Source organism: Neomonachus schauinslandi, chromosome 8, assembly GCF_002201575.2.
Source record: "Neomonachus schauinslandi chromosome 8, ASM220157v2, whole genome shotgun sequence".
NCBI classification, from domain to species: domain Eukaryota; kingdom Metazoa; phylum Chordata; class Mammalia; order Carnivora; family Phocidae; genus Neomonachus; species Neomonachus schauinslandi.
In genome coordinates this window covers 132,605,597-132,619,104 of record NC_058410.1, presented here as the reverse complement: position 1 = coordinate 132,619,104, position 13,508 = coordinate 132,605,597, and the positions used below count along the sequence as shown (strand labels likewise).

General features: G+C 41.5%; 1 protein-coding gene across 1 annotated transcript in view; it reads left to right on the top strand.

Moving 5' to 3' along the window:
- The first annotated feature begins 6 nt into the window (after positions 1 to 6).
- RANBP9 (RAN binding protein 9) overlaps positions 7 to 13,508 on the top strand; it is a 98,502-nt gene continuing 85,000 nt past the window's right edge. The window contains exon 1 of the mRNA XM_021697136.1: positions 7 to 241. The gene's annotated coding sequence lies outside the window, so the exon portion shown is untranslated. The remainder of the gene's footprint in view (positions 242 to 13,508) is intronic.

The following is a 13,508-nucleotide window of genomic DNA, read 5'->3' as shown; positions in this document are numbered from 1 at the left end:
GGCCCCGGCCCGGCCGGAGGCGGCCCGGCCGCAACCCTGGCGGCGGGCAGCAGCGCCGCGGCCCCCTTCCCGCACGGGGACTCGGCCCTGAACGAGCAGGAGAAGGAGCTGCAGCGGCGGCTGAAGCGCCTCTACCCGGCCGTGGACGAGCAGGAGACGCCGCTGCCGCGATCCTGGAGCCCGAAGGACAAGTTCAGCTACATCGGCCTCTCTCAGAACAACCTGCGGGTGCACTACAAAGGTACTGGGCGTGTGTCGTGCGGTGGGAGTGGGGCCACTGACCCGACGTGTCCTGCCGCCGCAGCCGACTCTCGACCCGCCCCCGACCCCCTCCCGCCCAGGGCCCGGTACCCTCCGAGGTGACTCGCCGCCCGTTCCGCTGCTGCGAGGGTGGGACCGGGGTGGCGGGGACAGGGGTCAGATTCTTGGGGAAGGCAGGTGAGTAGAATGCCCCTAGGTGTAATGGAGCTGGTAATCCTAGGCCAGGAGGAGGACACCTTGAGGGAATCCAGGATGACAGGACATAACTCGCTTTCTGATTTCCCTTTAAGATAAATCTTAGGGCTCGGATAGAGGAATCTATGGACCCGGAGTTGGGTTACATTGTTCTCCAGGTGGCGGTGGGTCAGGCGTTCTCTTCTTACGTAGGGCGAAGAGAGGCACGATTCTGAGGTATGATTTCTAATTAAGGGAGAGCAGGGATATATAGGGGGAGGGGTAATCAGTGGAGGATTTTGTCTAAAATTAGGCCAGAGATTGTCTAGGGGGACAAAAGGACAAGGGCCCCAAGTTTGGCATCAATGTTTCTTACTCGGCGCAACTGGGAGGGTAAGAGGTGAACCTCAGAAGTAGGTGTTTTTCTAGGGGAGCAGAAACCTACCACTACTGATTGGAAATGCCCTGTATTTACATGCTGGTATTATATGAAGTCTAATTGAAAACGGATATCTTAAAATGTTATATAGCATTTTAAAGAAAATTGGCTTATGTTTTACACCTGCAGTTAAAAACAAAAACAGCCTTAGGCTTGTGCTTGTCCCCCACCTCCCTCACCTACCTCTTCTCTGTTAAAGCTTTAAGCAGATCAGTTTTATATAAAATTATAAATTGCTGAGAATTTTTGAAATGTAGCCCAAATTAATAGCATGCATCAAGTTTACTGGTCTGGGAGAAAACAACATCAGTCTAATGTATCAGTCTGTGTGGAAACAAATCAGTTTTTAGGCCCCAAACCTGAAGCAGGAGCTTTTACGTTCAAAGCAGCTTCCTTTTGATTGGCTACAAAGGAAGGGTCTTAATCAGATCCTAGTGACAGGGATATAGAAGGTATAAACAGTTCTCGTGGTTAAATTCTTAAAAGCATGCAGGACTAAAATGTGAGAAGAACCTTGATAAATAAGTTACTATTTAATCAGAAAGGAGAATGGCGACAGAAATCTACCAAATGATTGGGCTTGAAGGAATCACGCACAAAAAAAGCCTTGTTGAATATTCCTTTTTTTTATCCATAGATCCTGAGAAGTACTTTCTGTTTTAAATATTATGTTTCTTAATCTAAATGGTCGAAAATGACCTTTGTTTTCTCTTAAGTTAGGACATTTTGTTAATACTCTGTGGAGGCTATTATTTAATTTTGTGTTCTAATTTGTGTGAACAGTGCTGTGCTATGAAGTGTTTACTTCTCATCTGGCTACCGGAAAGCTTTTTGTTAGACTTGACGAAACTTTATCTTAAATTTATGGTCGATGGTTAATAATTAGCTTATAAAATCAGAGGCCAAAGATATGGAAAATTATTGAACAAAGAATCCTAGCTTTGCTGAGTCCTGCAATCATTTGTGATTTTAGGCATGTTACAGGACGGGCTCTCAGTTTCTTCCTCTGAGAGATGAGAGAGTTGAGCTGGATGGTAAGGAAATTTCTAGCTCTGAATTTCCGTGAGATCTACGATTTGTGATGAGAGTTTCTTTAGTACTGTAACATGCCTTGATTAGTTATAGTAATTCGTTTTGCATAAAATTATGATTTGGGTCAGAGAAAAGTGCATGTGTATGAAAAATTGGTTGGAGTTTGGAATGTTTATGACACTGCTGTTTCCATTATTTTTCCTGTTGGCCTCTTTATTACTTTTTGTTGTATAATACTAGATTCACTTTCTGGAAACTTCACTCCTTTATAAACATAAAGCATCACTTCTGGAAGAACAGATTTTATTATCTTTTTTTCTTTTTTCTCCCTCTGTCCTATTGCCCCTTTGTCTCTCCCTTCCCTTCCCCCTTGTCACAAACACAGTTCTTTCCCCCCCTTCTGCTGCCTCTTCCTCTTGTCTTGTTATTTTAATGTGTGTGTGGGTTTTTTTTTTTTTTTTCCTGTTGTTGTTCTGTGTGCCTTCTGAGTGGACCACACCAAAGTACTGGGCAACTCTGTCCCAGTAATAGGGGAAGGGAGCAAAGGGGAAGTGTTATAGGTAGTGGAGAATAAAACTTTGAAGTCACAAAATAAGAGTGAATTTTATTTAACATTTCATTGTGCCACTTTGATTTTTACCTAAGCATTTTCAGACACTTTTAACATTAAAACTGCTGTTCAAAGAATGTTTTTGCATGTTACAGAGTTTGAAAAGACTGATAATTATTTTCCAGAATGGTAAGGATTTTTCTTACCTTTGAAATAGAAATATCTTGGTTTCTTAATTGCTCTGAACATGCTCGGTTTTTAAAGATGTTATTCTTCTAAGTTGGAATTACTGTTTTTAGAAGCCATATGGTTCCTTAAATGATTCGAAGGGATTAATGTTAAACAATGCCAGACATGCAGACAAAGTTGATTGGATTGCAGAGGAAGAGCAGGGTGTGTATACTATATGCTAAAATTTTAAAAAGACCTTTTGCTTAGCAGTCACACACCAACTGTTGAAACACTCAGGCATAGCCCCTTTTATTCTTTAAAATTGTTAGCTTTGAATAAATACAAATGTGACAAGTTTAGACTTAGTTATAATGAGGACTTTATTCCAACTTAAAGCATTTTAATGCATGGATTCAATTAGTCCTAAATGTTTCAGTTACAGATTGCATTTTTCTATTTGTGAACTTATCACATTTGGATACATTACAAAGCTTTTTAATACACGCACAAAAGCGTTTTAGTGGATTTGGACAGGTTGGTGGAATTCTTATTTCAGTTGTGAGAAAGTAGGAGCACCTGGCGGCTAGATTTTCCCAAGCACAAGTAAGCCAGGGTTGGAAACTAATTTTCACCAACTCTAAATTTAGTGCTCTTGCCAACCATATAGTATTGCCTATTTCAATTTATATGAGTTTTAATTCTCTCTAATAGATAAAATCCAGTGATGACATTTAGAACTTTTTGAAGAATAGTTGATGTTAAAAGTACTTCCTATGGGGGGAAAATGTTGCCTGGAACACACGAATGCCATGGAGAAGTTCAGGCACCTTGATTCTACTGATTTAGGGCAGCTCACAGGAAACACAAGAGAAGTGAAAGTTAGAAATGATAGGTAGCTATGAACTAGTGAATTGCTCTTTTAATTGAAGTGTTATTAACGGCATCTAACAGGATAGCTGACTTTCTCGTGTGCCCCACTCCCATCCCTCTCAGTATCACCAGTCATTAGGCCTTTGACACTTCTTAAATTACTTATTGAATTTTTTGCACTTCTTGAGGTTAAACAAATATCTTAACAATATTTGCTTGCCTACCAATGCAAATGTCTTCTAGGAATTATGGGGATGATATAAAAATGTTCCTTAAAATCAAGGAATTTAGGGCGCCTGGGTGGCTCAGTTGGTTAAGCGACTGCCTTCGGCTCAGGTCATGATCCTGGAGTCCCTGGATCGAGTCCCGCATCGGGCTCCCTGCTCGGCGGGGAGTCTGCTTCTCCCTCTGACCCTCCCCACTCTCATGTGCTCTCTCTCATTCTCTCTCAAATAAATAAATAAAATCTTTAAAAAATAAATAAATAAAATCAAGGAATTTAAAAACCAAGCCGAGCTTTTCCCCAGGACCTCTTTGCCAGTATAATGGGAAATTTAGCTTCAAAAATGGTAGTTGATAGCTGCAAGAATTAAGTAAATCTAATAACCACACTTGTTTAAAAGTAGTAGTAATGATAATTCATGGAGCTGTTGCTATAGGGCGGGTATTCTGCTCTACAGTTTGTGTACATGCCTTGCTCTCCATGCGTTTATTCGACAAGCTTTTAGTGAATGTTTACTTTGTGCCAGGTTCTGGGCACTCAAAGGTGGTAAGATACTGTCTTTGAATTCAGAGAGCTCAAAGCAGGTAAAACACACAAGTGTAGTAAGGGAAGTGTTATAAAGAGCCATGTGGAAGACGGGAGGAGCATCTCTACCCCTGGCAGATGCTGGAAGTGATGAAGTTGGTGAGTCACGGACAGCTCTTGGGAGAGATGAGGCTCGCGCTCAGGCTTGAAAGATGAGGATGTAGGGGAGGAGGTGGGGCACTAGGCATTACAAGTGAAAATGCATAACTAAAAGCTCAGAGGTGAGAATTATTGTATATGTTTGGATCTACCAGAAGTTGTGGTGTGTTGGAATTTAAGAGTGTGTGACAAGTAGTAGCTGGGAAAAGATTGTGAGAGGCCTTCGGAATATTTTACTGAACTTAGATCTTATTCTGTAGGACATGAGGAATCATCAAAGGATTTTAAATAGGAAGTGACTGGCTCATATTTTCATTTCTGTCATATTATACAACTAACTGGAAGATGGATTTAAGGGAGTACAAGACTGAAAATAGCAAACTCATTTAGAAGTCTGTGTAAGAAGTAAGGACCTGAACTCGGTCAGTGGTGGGTGGGGCAGAGCACACATATTTGTGATACGTTTTAAAGGACACTGATAGGAATTGATGGAATGATGGAGAGAGAAATCAAGGATGACACTTGGGTTTCTAGCTCTGTGAGGTTCTTGCAGTGAACCATGAATCAAATAATAATTGCAAGGAAGTATTACAGTGTTTTTGGAGATGTGTAGGAATGGGAGTCTCAGCCATATGATCTGACTTCACAGAAACCAGAAGAACCCAGAGAAGCCTTCCAGAAAGAGCAGGAACAGATCTTCTGGAGTTAAGGTGGCTCCAAGGATTGCAGCAGCTGGAGTTCATGACTTTTCACTTTATTCTAGTGCTGAAGTGACTCAGCTGTAGTTTCTGGTTGTTTTCATCTCTTTTCCCTCCTGACTGGTTTACCCTTTCCTTCCTATTCCAGATTCCTGAGGGACTTAGCAGATTGGATAAACTAATTGCCATCATTCTTAGTTGGGCAGAGCTTTTCATTATATGCTGTGGTGTTGAATTGGTGGCCTTCGTGTCAGGTGTTAACCTGTGTTGAATCAGCCGTAGGCGGGTTAAGGGTACTTATGAAATAGGAAGTACCCTCCTGGTGCAAGGAGAGTCTGGGCCCTGCTTCTTTCAGTAGGGATAGTGTGTGAGGCCGTTTCTCATGGGAGGGGTTGGCGCATACCATAATTGACCTGAGCGTGGGAGAGGGGTCTAGGTCATGACTGATTTGGGAGTCACCTCTAGGTGGTGGCTGAAACTCAAGGAGAGGGTAGGAGAGAGGGAGTGGGTAAAGTGAGAAGAGCCATGGGCCAAAGATGGAACCCTGAGCGGGGCCAACGTTAAAAGACTGGGTGGAGTCCCAAGAAGGACTAATTAAGAGGTACCTGGACAGGGGAAGAGTGTGGTGTCACAGAAGCTGAGCAGAGGAGTATCAGAAATGAGGAAGTGACCTTTAGTGTCAAATGCAACAGATCGGTTTAGTGAGCCGGGCAGAGAAAGTTTTCCACTGGATTTGGAAATTAGATCATTGTGACCTTAGGAGAGCAGTTTGAATTTAGTGATGGGGGCAAAGATCAGAGTCAATAGTAGGGACCAAGCAGAGCACGTAGCGAATATAGATTACTCTTGAGACATAAAGGCGAAGAAAGAGATTAAGCGGTACCTGGAGGAGGATGGAAGTTAAGGCAGGATTGGTTGTTTTTAAATGGTTGATAGTGGAGTTACGTTGTGCCTGGTGATTAGTTTCTAGTGTCGGCAAGGACGAAAATCCACACAATCAAAATTATCCATAAAAACCCCTTTGGAAAGTACTGTGTTAGAGACTGTTGTATCGTTTCTAAGTAAGTCTCGTTTTCGCTCAGCGGTGTTGGTGAAACTGAAGTGACATTATGTTAGATGAGAGTGTAATGTTAGTCTGATGTATGGAGTCCCAGTAAATGTGTACAAAATGTAACATAGGTTTTGACAAATAAAATTAATAGTACCCGTACTTGCTTTTATTACCTTAACGTTAAAAAAAAAAAAAAGTTCATTATGTTCACTAGCAATCCCAGTGCATTATCGACAGTGATTTATAGCACCAAGGCCTGGAGGATTTTGTGGAAAGTGGCCATTTTGGGGACACTGCCCTTACAGATTGAGAGACTGAGGGGAAGGAAAGTAAAGAGGGCTGAAGGGTGAAGAAAAGCTTGGGAGGCTGACATTGCTGGCTTGGAGGGAGGAGAGCCGTTCAGGAGAACAGGGCAGCCCTGAGGAAGAGAGGAGGACATGTGACTTCTCTGGTAATAGGGGGAAGAGGTGAAGATGGGTGTGGATACTGACCACTTTGTAATGGAGTGCAGAGTGGACAGTAGCGGAGTCCCATTATATGATACAGTCGGTGAGGTAGTGTGCTCACTTATTCGGGGACAGGACCGAAAGCTTCGAGTGAGTGATGAAAACGTGGGCCAGCCATCGGGGAGAAGGAGGAACCAGCTAATGAAAGGTTTCTCAGTGTGTTGAAAGTAGTGGGAGAGCCCCGCTAACAACATTCGTTCATACTCGTGCCTATTGCAAGACTGTTGGATTTTATTTGGTAGAGACATACTATTGATCTAAGGCTGTGGTTTTGCTGGTTGCCTGTGGTGGAAGGATAGGCATGTGAGAGAAATATCAAGGATATTTTGAGAGCTCTTAAGTGAGTACCATGTAACCTGTCCTGGAAGAGGAAAAATGGGGAAGGAGGGGGAAAAGGGGTTCAGGGAATGTTGTTGAAGAGGAAGTGTGGAAGCGAAATGTTTAGAAAGGGGAGAGGATAGGGAGTTGTGGCCTAGAGGAAGATACGGGCATTTCTGCTCCAATGCCAAAAATGCGTTCCTGGGAAAACCTTATGTTTTCCACAAAATTGGGCACTACAAGTAACAGGGCTTATGGGAAAAATCAGGCTGGAGCCAACCACATGAAACCTGTGGAACTTCGTGACCAGAGCACCACAAAAATAACAGTCCTGGTAAAATACAGGCCCAGTTCAATTTCCACTGGCATTTGTGCCCAGCATCACAGGCTGCTGATCCTTCATAGCCCTGAGCCCTGGGGTTTGGGCTTCCTTCTTAGAGATGTAAGTGCTTGACAGCTGTTTAATCAAAATTAGTATCTGATTCAGGGTTTAGCCCTTTTCAACTCCCTACCCCCTTTTCCAAACAAAGAGGAAAAGTGTACAAACTTCAGCTATTAGAATGGCTAAAGTCCAAAGGAAACCTGACAATGTCAATTGCTGGTGAGGATGCAGAGCGACAGGAACTCACGTACTGCTGGTGGGAATGCAGGATGATGCAGCTGCTTTGGAAAATGGTTTGGCAGTTTCTGACAGAGCTAAACATAGTTTTACCAGCAGTTGAGCTCCTACCCGGCTGATTTGAAAACTTAGGCCCACACGAAAACCTGCATGTGAATGTTCATAGCGACTTCTCTCATCATTGCCCCAAACAAGTAGCAGCTGCGATGTCCTTCAGTCCTTCACCACCTTCATTCAGATGGTGAATGGACACACGGTGGTATATCCATACAATAGAATAGTATTCAGCGATAAAAAGAAAGGAGCTGTGCATCCATGCGAAGACACATGTGGATCTTCAGTGTATGTATTGCTAAGTGAAAGAAGCGGTCTGAAAAGATTACGTACTGTATGATTTCAATTTCATTCTGGAAAAGGCAAAACTATAGAGATGGTAAAAAAGATGAGTGGTCGTCAGGGGCTTGAGGGGACGGATAGGCAAAGCACAGGGGATTTTTAGGGCAGCGAAAGTATTCTGTATGATACTATACTAGTGGATACATCACACCATGTATTTATCAAAACCACAGAACTTTACAGCCATTTAGAGTAAGCTTTAATGTATGCAAATTTAAAAAAATTATTTAGGAGGGAGGGGCAAATCCCAGGGTAAAATGCAGAACGTGACAAAACTATCTAGCTGTATTACAAATATATGAAACAGCCTCAGAGAAGAGGGGGGAAGGGTGCTGACACAGGTAACTTTGGAAATCAGTAGTCTAAAGAGAAACCGAACGCTTACTGATAAAGTTGTATCCCATGGGGATATGAGTTAACAATTCGGATGCTGTTATACATGTATACTGGAATTGAACAGTTAAATGGATGGCGGATGGTGGGAGCTAAGTTTCTAATCATTGGCATGGAATTTTCCAGGTAAGCAGAGAGAGAAGGTTCGAATGATCGGTGTGGTAATAAAGTTGGAGACCTCAGTATTAACTCATGTTTGATTTAATACAAACACGGGTGGTTACATATAGAAACGTAGAGACACACACAGGGGGTTTAGTAAACATGCATGCATTTCCTGGCTCTTATCAACGAGAAAGCCTGAAAGCAGTGACAGCCCAGTAACAAGGAGCATACCTAGTAGCTAGATGCTGGGTTCTAATACCATTTGCCAGTAAAAGGAACCTCAGGGCTCCTTGGAGAAATGGCTCATTCTAGGACTAGGGCAGGAAGCATGCAAGATGAGCCTCCAGCGTCTTCTGGGGCCGGAAAATAGCAAATAGAAAGAAAACACATAACACAGGTATGTCAGAGGAGCCAAACGAAAAAGTACCCAGAGGCTAATGGGGGAGGGGGCGGTTTGAACAGCAAAATAAAGTAGTATTGAGTTATAACACAAAGTATAAAGTAAATATGCAAGAGACGCATGGGGTCCATACTGATAAAGACAAAGAGGAAGTATCTTAATACTTTTTGATCAGTACTGGTTTTGAATTTTCCTCAGATGGCTCAGTACAGTGGCAGGCGTAGCAGATCCTGAAGCCACTAAACACGGGACACTAGGAATGTACTTGTGGAAGTGCCCCAGGTTTTTGACTTAGGGTTTTTGTATATGGCTAGATTTTTCTCTTTACTTCGTTAATGTACCGGGAAAAGCTGTGTTAGGAACTAAATGACTTCTTTATTATGCTGACATCATTCCTGTATTTATCAAGTAGATGTGAACTAATTTGTATTCAAGAAATATGTTTTGTAGCAGAACAGATTTCATTAGATTTTACTATTTCCAAGGTGGAATAGTTTCAGGTGATGTCAGAATCCAGAGTGCGGCTCCAGGAAGGAATGATTAAAGTTAGAGTAGGAGGTCAGTGGGAGTAATTAAAATGTGAGAACAATAAGATAATCACAAATAATTGGGAAGTGTCTTAATGTCATATGGGACAGATATGTGTTGCTGTGAGGGCATATAAAAAGGTTAGACCAAGTCAGAGAGGTGAGAGAGAGTCACTGAGGAAGGAAAACTTGAGCTAAGAGCTAAGGGATGAGCAGGACATAACCCGGTAAGGAGGAAGGGTAGCGCTTTCCAGTTTGGGGTGGGGAAGAGTTTGGCAAAGACCATGGTCAGGCCAGTGTGGCCAGCTCAGGAAGGTGGTGGAAAGTGCTGGGGGATGGCCAGTTCCACAGGGTTTTCAGGAAGTTTATCTTTTTCCTTGGCTGAATGGGAGACTGTTAAGGAATTTTAGTTGTATGGAGGAATAGTGGTACAAGGAAGACGAAGTTACATTTCCAGAAAGGCAACTGTGACTGCATGTTGGAGAGTGGAGGGGGTTTGGAGGTGAGCTTCATTCAAAGCCCTTTCCTTTCATTTAAAAGGAATCAACAGGGGCACCTGGGTGGCTCAGTTGGTTAAGCCACTGCCTTCGGCTCAGGTCATGATCCTGGAGTCCCTGGATCGAGTCCCACGTTGGGCTCCCTGCTCGGCAGGGAGCCCGCTTCTCCCTCTGACCCTCCCCCCTCTCATGTGCTCTCTCTCTCTCATTCTCTCTGTCTCAAAAAAAAAAAAAAAAAAAAAATTTTAAAAGGAATCAATAGATTGTGAAATGAAAGAGCCAAGGTCTTGCTAGCCTTAGAGTTTTGAAGCAATAAATGTATTTTCTTTTTGAACCGTATAGAAAACACTTAACATTGAAGACTTTGTGGTTTTAACAGTTTATACTTTGGTAGTGTGAGGTTGTTTTCTGGATGTCACAGAATTCAGGTTGATAAGCTTCCTGCTGATGAGCATTATTAGAAATAGGCCCTTCACTCTGACATTACTAGTGTTACCTAAGAGTATGAATGCTTTTAATCTGACATCTCAGCTTTTTTCTAGGTCTTTACATTTAAGTTTAACTTAAAAATGAAACAAATCCTTTTAACCTTTATGGAATTTTTCTACAGTGTCTAAGTAGAGCATAGTGAATATAATAGAACCTTAAAGATTAATGATTATGTAGTTGTTGATAGTTATTTTTGCATAAGGGGAAAATGCAAGGCACTTTGATTCATATATGGATTTAACGCATGATTCTACTAATTAGGGGTAAGTTATATAACATCTGTAAGAGTTTTCTCTCTTTAAAATGAGGTTAAACCCATTTCACAGATGTTGAATGAGAAAAATCTATACAGAAGCACTTAATTCTTTGAGTGTTTCCCCTCAAATATTACTTTTCTTTCTCTTTTCCCATAGAAGTAGCAAGAATAGGAGACAGGAATACAAGTGAAGTGATCCCAGAATGCTCATTGTAACTGGATCCTTCCTGTGGGTTCAGAGCTTGCACTGGATCAGACTTCTTGAATTTAAATCCCAGCCCAAATCCTGGTTTGGAATTCTCACACAGCAGTACGACCTTGGGCGAGTTTCTTCATCTTCCCTTAATTTCCTCAACTGTGAAATGATAATAAATAGTACCTACTTTTTTTTTCTTTTGAGTGCTAAACAAGTGAACAAATACAGTACTCTTTGAGCAGTGCCTTTCACATAGCATTAAATGTATGGTAACTATTGTCATTTATCATCATCATCATCATCATTATTATTATTATTAAGAATACCTTGAGACTACCTCATCCCTGAAAGTTTTGGTCACTTCCCTTCTAGAAAAACAAAAACCAAAAATAAAAGCTAGTTGATTTAGGACTCCAGGGTTAATCAGGGTTTTCTTTAGATTTTTTTAACTGTCTAAATTTTTTTTTTTGAAGGTTTTTATTTATTTATTTGACAGAGAGACACAGCGAGAGAGGGAACACAAGCAGGGGGAGTGGGAGAAGGAGAAGCAGGCTTCCCACTGAGCAGGGAGCCCGACGCGGAGCTCGATCCCAGGACCCTGGGACCATGACCTGAGCCAAAGGCAGACGCTTAACCAATTGAGCCACCCAGGCGCCCCTTAACTGTCTAAATTTTTAAAGTGCATTTAGTTTACCTAATTAATTCCCAGGCAACTCAATTATTTGAACACATATTTACATTTTAAATGTCTGTTTTTAAAGAAGTGACCTATGTCAATGTGCAGATTTATGCTGGTTTTTTTTCTTCTGCTTAGCTTAGTGTAAATTTGTTACCTACATATGTTAAAGCAATTTGGCGGGGGGGGGCATCTATATATTGCTGCTTTTGTTTTTCTCTTCCTAACCAATTTTGTCACCTCCCAGTGGTCACCAGGCTGAGAACTTTTGCCCATAACCTACGTACTTAAGACATCTGTGGACAGGTTTTCATGGTAATAGAAGGGAGTGGCTGAGTTCATTCAGTTTCTTTTGGGCCATGTGAACATGTGCTAATTTGCATTGCAAATGTAAACTGTTTAATGATGTAATTTGATGAAGTGTATGGGAGGGGAAAGGATCGTCTCAGTGTGTGATGGTTGTTGTATAGCTAAGATACAGTTTTTGATTTAAAAGAAGGTATTTAGTTTTAAAACAATCGTGGCAAATTTGAGAAGGAGAGGGGCGCCTGGGTGGCTCAGTTGGTTAAGCGACTGCCTTCGGCTCAGGTCATGATCCCAGGGTCCTGGGATCAAGTCCCGCATCAGGCTCCCTGCTCAGCAGGGAGTCTGCTTCTCCCTCTGACCCTCCCCCCTCTCATGCTCTCTCTCTATCTCATTCTCTCTCAAATAAATAAATAAAATCTTAAAAAAAAAATAGTTTAAAATTTGAGAAGGAGAATTTTTCTACCCATGAAGGTAATGTTATAGTATGACTAAAGGATTAGTGACCTAAGTTTGTATTGGGTGAAGCGTATTTAACTAGAACACTGAATAATAATTTAGAGTATTTCTTCTCATGCAGTCCTTTTGGGGATTGTGGAGACTTGTCTTACTCTGAGTACTTTCTGACATGCTACTTCAACTTCTGTTTTTCTTCTGTGGTTTTATGGGCATATTTTCTGTTGCTCACTTGATTTTTGTTCACATGCTAGCTTTCAGGCTAATTTGTGTCTTGGGTGAGGGACAGGGGCGGTGACTGTGAGCAAAGGAAATCCTCCAGGATTAGAATTGAGGAATAGCCATTTTAAAAAGTTTAAAAGCCATTGTCTAACTAACAAGATTCCCTAAAGATTTCAGCAGTGGTATGATGATACATTCCTTTCTTAAAAAACAGAGAAAGAAAATAAAACTAGAGATTAGATATATTTCTTAGTAGGCTGTAATTGACCAAAGAAATTTTTTGGATCAGCCTTTGTATAGAATTGATAAGAATATGTCCAAGAACAAACTTGAAAATTCTTTTTCTTCTCTTTTTTTTTTTTTTTTTTTTTTAAAATTTTTAAAAAATTTATTTTAAGGGGCACCTGGGTGGCTCAGATGGTTAAGCGTCTGCCTTCAGCTCAGGTCATGATCTGGGATCGAGCCCCACATCAGGGAGTCTCCTTCTCCCTCTCCCTCTGCCTGCTGCTTCCCCTGCTTGTACACTCTCTCTCTGTCAAAAATTAAAAAAAATCTTTAAAAAAATAAAGATTTACTTGAGAGAGAGAGAGAGCATGAGCGGGGGTGGGGGGATGGGACTGAGGGAGAGAGATAAGCAGACCAGACTCCCCGCAGAGCAGGGAGTTCAGTGCAGGGCTCAATCCCAGGACCCCGGGATCATGACCTGAGCTGAAGGCAGATGCTTAACTGACTGAGCCACCCAAACTTGAAAATTCTTAAAGTAGGAAAGCTGCTTTGCCAATTCAATCTAATATAAAATTTCACATAAAAATATACCCTATATTTTATATACATATACACACATGTATACATACACCCATATATATAGATGCTTCTGGTTTAAAAAATAGGCCATTTGACAAAAGAATATTGCTTGGGAATAATATAAATTGTAAGTATATTTGGATCTAATAAAATTTAAGATCATATTTTCATCATGTGCTTCAAATGCATCCT